This window comes from Hydra vulgaris, chromosome 13, assembly GCF_038396675.1.
Source record: "Hydra vulgaris chromosome 13, alternate assembly HydraT2T_AEP".
Classification (NCBI taxonomy): domain Eukaryota; kingdom Metazoa; phylum Cnidaria; class Hydrozoa; order Anthoathecata; family Hydridae; genus Hydra; species Hydra vulgaris.
In genome coordinates this window covers 22,869,435-22,876,213 of record NC_088932.1, presented here as the reverse complement: position 1 = coordinate 22,876,213, position 6,779 = coordinate 22,869,435, and positions in this window count along the sequence as shown.

Sequence of the window (6,779 nt, the reverse complement as noted above, 5' to 3'; positions counted from 1 at the left end):
TAAGTCCTTGCCTAGGAGGCCTTCTACAAGACAGTAGCCGGATGCAATTTAACATCTACCCAAGATGAGTATTTTTATCGATACACCATCTCTAATCTTTACTCAACCAAGACAGGGGGTGTTTTAAGTCGGAATTGGCATCTCCTAGCCTTTGCCTAAAAAGGAGTATCCTACAAGGCAGCAGGACATGAAGCAGATTGTACTATGTTACAGGTTACCAGTAGCAGGATAACCTGACCTGACAAAAATATAAAAAAATTAAAAATCTCTTCAGTATAGTACTTTAAAGTGAAATTATCAATATTGAACAGTTATACAAAGAGTTGTTCTTATTAGTAGCAAATTTCTGATATATGGGTTTGTTGAAAAGACTCTGATCAAAGTTTTTACTTAATCTAAATATTTTTATTTTGATACCAAGTTATAGTCTTTTAAGACTATAACTTGGTATCAAAAGATAGGTGTAAGATCTAGCTACCAATTTTCATTAGCTTCTACCCACTGCACAGTGGTTTAAAATAATCAAAAAGTGGCATTAATTCAAGATTTGCGAAAATCCGATATAAAGTGTTGTGGTTGTTGCAAATTAGTCATATTTTGATGTTCTGAAAGAATTTTTCTTTTTAGACCACTTGGCGCTTCCACGGAATAAGAAAAAACATGCAAAATAGAAGAACTGATATCATTTAATAATAATGGTTTCGATTTGTTTTAATTAAAAGTAAATTTCGTAGTTATAGCTGAGTATTTATTCGCTATCGGATAAACTGCTATCGGCTTCTATATTAACGCAATCTATTTCTCGATAAACATCATTTAGTTCAGGTAACTCTTCATTAACATTCTTACTTCTTGCGTAATTTTTAATCAGTAAAAGTTGCAACAACTCTTCTGGTAATACTGAATACAGACTTCAAACGACTTTTTAAAATAATACTGGAAATATAAGGATCTGATTTCTCTAAACCTTGACAAAAAAGATCAGTTCTGTTGTTAATTCTTGATTTTTTTCTTGCATGATCCATACGATCTTTTCTATGACATTTGCGAAGACTTTCTCCAGCATTTTTGCCAAAAGTTTCAACTGGCAAAATTAATTCAATCATTCAATTAATACATTCAATCATGATTTGAGCTCCACGAGCTAAAACTTTTATGAACACAAGTAAGAATTTTATACCATGAATATTTTTCATTGATAATTAAAACTGTTTGTAGACAATAATTTTCAAATTTGATTGGATCAATTGAAATTTGACAAGACAAACATATTGATACTGTTCTTAAATGGACAATAAGATTTACATCTTTATCCAAAATTTCTGATAACAATATTGGATCAGAAAAAGCTCGCCGTGCAGTATTGCCATTATTAGATAAACCAGTGCCAACTGGATGGGGTTTGTCTACGTGTAAATTTAACTTTTCCTAAAACCTTTTTGTATTAGACTTTTTCGAGCTTTTACATAACCTTTATTTATTTTTCCTTTTGCCTGCCATTGTCTAATATTCAACTTGTACGACAAATAAAGGAGATATTCCATGAAACGGATCCAGCAATAAAGTGGACTGATTCCAAAGAGTAAAAATGCTTTCTCAGTGCTAAATAACTTGTTTGTGTAGTTTTTAATGTGACTCATTTCAGTAGGTGTTGCTTTACAAAGCGGGCACAATATATAAGACGGATTTTAGTGATTTCCGCTAAAACTTTTCTATCATAGGCTGTTAAAAATAAAGAGCTTTTGATATTAAGAACTTTTCCATTTGGTAGCCATATTATAATATCAGAAAGTTCATTTATATGTCGTTCAACAAAAAATTTTATTGCGAAAATAAATTCTTTACATTTTTTAGCATACTCTAAGATCATTGGTCTGCAAAATCTAATAGAATTAGGTGTTGGGTTTGCCCAATACACATCCCAGTCATATGTTTGAAGTCTTAAGGGTACAATGGTAACATAAAAAAGCGAATCGTCTGATAAACTTTTAAATAACACTTTAAACTTTTGATTAAATTGGGAAAAATTACTGGCTCCATCAAATACTCAAATTACAACAAAAATCAACTTAATTGAGTCCTTTTCTTTATTAGTAATTTTAAATATAATTTGCGCCGCTTGTGATTCTTCTATTCTTTAAACAGTACGTATTAGAAAACTTTGTAATGACGCATTTGACTCCTTTTCAGAGATGTGCATATTATCTGGTTTTAGATTCTAGAATATCGCTGAAAAAGCGGATAAATATCTACACCTCTCTCTTTACTTTCCAATCTAATCTCCATGTACTGAGATTCAGTAAAACCATAACTTAATAGAAAAGTCCTAGAAGTCCCTCTTCTAGAGTCATTATTTTCATTTCTTTGTCAATGTTTTTATTGATATCATATGACAATTGTTGATCTTGTAAAATGCACATGATAATTTTTTCTAAGTTCTTATTACATATTTGTTTGACTGTGTATCTGGCTGTTTCGAGTATATACTTTGTACCATATTCAGCTTTTTCAGACAGATTAGAAATTGCTATTCTTTTAGCTCGTTTTCCTTTGTTTTTAAAAGGCAATGTATGCCGCCCTTTCTTTAATTCTGGCGTTTCTAATACGTTTGAGAGTTTCCAGATAACTTCTTTAAATTCAAAATTAAATTTATGTTCTAACCAGGAAATTGACTTTCTATGAAATTTATACTTGGAGTATTGAACGTTCTTCATTTTTTGTTTGTACATGGTTTGTAATGTTAATAATAACTTTCTAATTCTTTCCTTGAGTACCTTCAATTTTCATAACATTTTTCTTCTCCAAATATTTTAAACATGCCGACATTTTAATAACATCACCAGTCATAAAAGAAATAACATCTTTATTCTTTAACTTCATTCAAGACGATTTGTACTTTATTGTTTATTTACACAATTTTAAATCGACAATAAGATTTTTTGTAAATTCTTTCAACTTGCGGAAGCTTTTGAGGTTGTATTAATTTAAAGGAAGTATTTTGAGATTATATTAATAGTAGATCTTAAAGTTACCACAAATATATCTTTTTATGACAATATTATACAATTTGATTGAAAATGACTGTCATGTTTAATGTAAAAAAAAAAAAAAAATCAATTTAAGTAGAAACATTTTTAAATTGAAAATAGTTGTTCTTGGGCGGGTCCAGGCGGCATCAAAACCTATATTGGATTAAAGGAGGAAGGGTCGAAGTTTGTCTATACGTATTCAGATTTTTACAGAAACAAACAGAATTTAATAAAAGTCACATTTAAGTGTGCTATTATTTCCTACTCTATAAAAGTTTTCAAAATGTTTTATAAAATATTCTACAATAAACTCTGAAAGCCTGTTTAATATTCTTTCGATTGATATATAATTATGGAAGTTCACAGTTGCGGTTTTAGAAATAAAATAAAAGTAGGAAATTATTGCTTTTTCACTAAATAATTGTTCTTTAAAAAATGGCAACTTTGAGCATCTGCGGGGAAGCAGATGCTCAAAGTTGCCATTTTTCCTCCCCCCTTCCTCCCAACGGTAATAAAAATTAGCTACCTAAAGTGCGTGAGTAAATAAGGTATGTGAAAATTTTTTTTAATGAAACTAGGTAGGTTTGTAAAAAATGTGTAAACTTGAATGAAAGAATAGGTCAGAAAAATGAAAGAGTATTTCTTCATTTTTCTAACATTTACTGAATGCTTAAAGTTTTTTATTCAACAATTACTGAAATTGGTTTTAATTTAATATTTCTAACGGTTTTATTTGTCAATAGAACCGCTTGTTAAACTATTCATTGCAATCATAAATCACACAATCGTAAAGTTTGATAATTCTTGTTTTCGATAAATATCTATTTTAATATGAAAGTCTTAAAAATAAGACGTTTATTACTCACCAGCAAAAAAAACCATAAAAAAAAGAGTAGCGCAGATTTTTAGCACAATTTTTGGTTCCGTAAAACGCAGACTTCCGCGTACCAATGTACGCGGATTTCCAGCGCACCTATATCTACCATTCCAGCCTACCAGATTTCCGCGTATCTATGTACAACATATAAATTTTTGGTATGTGACTAAAAATCTACATGTCAAACTTTTTTATAAATATCTTACAGTTTCTTTACAATCTTGATTCAGATTAACCCACCAAAGTATGTTAAAGAGAAGTATGCTGTAAAACTTCATTTCACATTATAGCATTGAAAAAGAAATTCTGTTCTTAAAGACCTTAAAAGTGTCTAAACAAAAAAACAAATTTACTTGATCTACAAAAATTCTTCAGTTTGCCTTGATGTTTTGTTCATCATTGCAAACTCATTTATTGCTGAAGGGACTCCCACTTCCGTCAATATTACTGTTAGGCAAGCTTTAATCAGGTGATTCTATGAAAGTTATTTGCTGAATATTCTGATATAGGTGTAATTAGGATTTGAAAAGGTAATGAGTTTTATAAAAGCATTCTTTTTTTAAGGTCGTTGGTTTAAATGTTTCTTTTTCTACAAGTTTGCTTGAATCACATGGTGAAAAAGGAGATGGAAAAAAAAATTGATGAAGAAGTTTGAAATGTTGCAAATTTTGTTGTACTAAATACTGTCAAAAAGAATTAACTGATTACAGTTATTTAAATAAAATGTCCGGAGACGATTAACAACTACAACATTATACATTATATTATATCATATCAACATTATATCAATTAGAGTATGCCTGTGACAGATTTGCTATGCTAAACTTTGTATTTTAATAACACCAGAAAGAGAATTAGTAGTTCTATTGAAAGAAAATCAAAATATTTTATTTCATATTTTTAATCAGTTTGCGTTAGTTTTTTTTTGTACTTTTAAAACTTATGTTTAATAATTTGTGTATTTTTTATTTCAGTTCTTGAAAACCCAAATATCCCCAATTCAGATAATCTAGGCCCAAATATCCCCAATTCAGACAATCTAAGCCCAAATATCCCCAATTCAGATAATCTAGGCCCAAATATCCCCAATTCAGATAATCTAGGCCCAAATATCCCCAATTCAGACAATCTAAGCCCAAATATCCCCAATTCGGACAATCTAGGCCCAAATATCCCCAATTCAGACAATCTAAGTCAAGTCTTTCTCAAGTCATTTTAGATAACTATTATGGATAATAAATGCTTGGTTTTTTTTTAATAAGCGCAGCGTTTAATAACCATAGTTACTATCTATTACTAAAAAATAGTCACAACTAAATAAACAATGTTAAGTTGTGATTTCGATTTCGCCAACTCAAAAATGATTTTAATGTGCCAGATTTATTTAAAATTTATAGCGCAATAATCAAAATATTTTCAAAAAGTTTGTCCACCCGGTAGAGTATGTATTTTTTTAAATAACCTTCTATTTTTTTTATTTTTTATTATTATTATTATTATTTTTTTATTATTATTTTTTTATTATTATTACTACTTTTTCTTCGATTTAAACAAAATAGAGAAGCCTGTGTATTTAAGTAGGCCATGTTACAACTACAACAACTAACGACAATTAGTGAAAAATATATTTATGTAATTGATTCTATTTTATTAAGTGTTTGGTCTAAGTAATAATACATTAGTAAGATAAGTTAAACTTAGTTAATATGTTCTTAAACAATATTTAGATTTAAAATCTTTTAATTTTAGAAAGTGATATCTTTCAAAGGTGAGCTGGTTAAACAACGGCTATTGGTAAAATGCAGAAATTTTCAACCGGTAAATTGCGGAAATATATAGGGTTTCAGTACATACGTTAACTGATTTACGGAATTTATGCAAAAGAATGCTGCTATATTAACTGAGTGTTTGGGTTGGGGCGGTAATATACAAAAAATAAGGATAAGGATGATAAGTAGAAACTTTTCACATTATTCTTGCTTTCTCTTTAATTCCCGGAACTACCCATCAAAAATTTCCTCATTTTACCAACGGCTGTTGTTTAACCAGCTCACCTAAGAAGGATATCACTTTCTAAAATTAAACCGACCAATTAAATTACTCCCGACCTTAAAACAATATAGTTTTTTCTTGACAAATTGAACATAGCTCTGTTATTAATTGAAAGTTCACTATCAAAATTAGTTATTAATTTACATTTTAAAACGATTTTTTTTTACAAACAACCTTATAAAAAAATAATGCAACATGTTCTGCTGCTTTAATTATAATTGCTTCAGTTTCAACCTAATAAAAAAGGTAATCAAAAAGACCCTTCCGCATATTTTTATATATACAAATATATATTTTATATATAAAATATATACAAATAAAAATATATATACAACTACATACTTTCATTTTTGTTAATCTTGAAGATGAAAGAAGCAGGACCATTTAAAAAAAACTATAGGCCATTATAGTTCATATAAGAATCAATGATTCTTTATTTTAAATTTTAATGTTTTAACTATTAAATTTTCTTTTCTTTCTTAACCGTCTTTTGACTGGCAATACTACAAAAGAAGTTGTGTTATCATTCACAAAAACTAAAAAAGTAACAAAAAAAGATTTTAAAGCAAGGAGGAGTAGTTTAGATAAAAGCTGAAAAAAACTTTTTTATCAGATTAAATTTTTTAACAGTTAGTTCGTCGTCAACAACTTTAGGATTAGAAAATATACTATATACTACAAGAGGAGTTTATTAAATATTTTATTTTAATTTCTTTCTAGTTGAAAAAACAAAAGTTAAACGTTTATTAAAAAAAAAACGACATTCACCTTTAAGATTTAAAATAATTTTAAATTTGAAAATTTTTTTTTTGACAAATAAG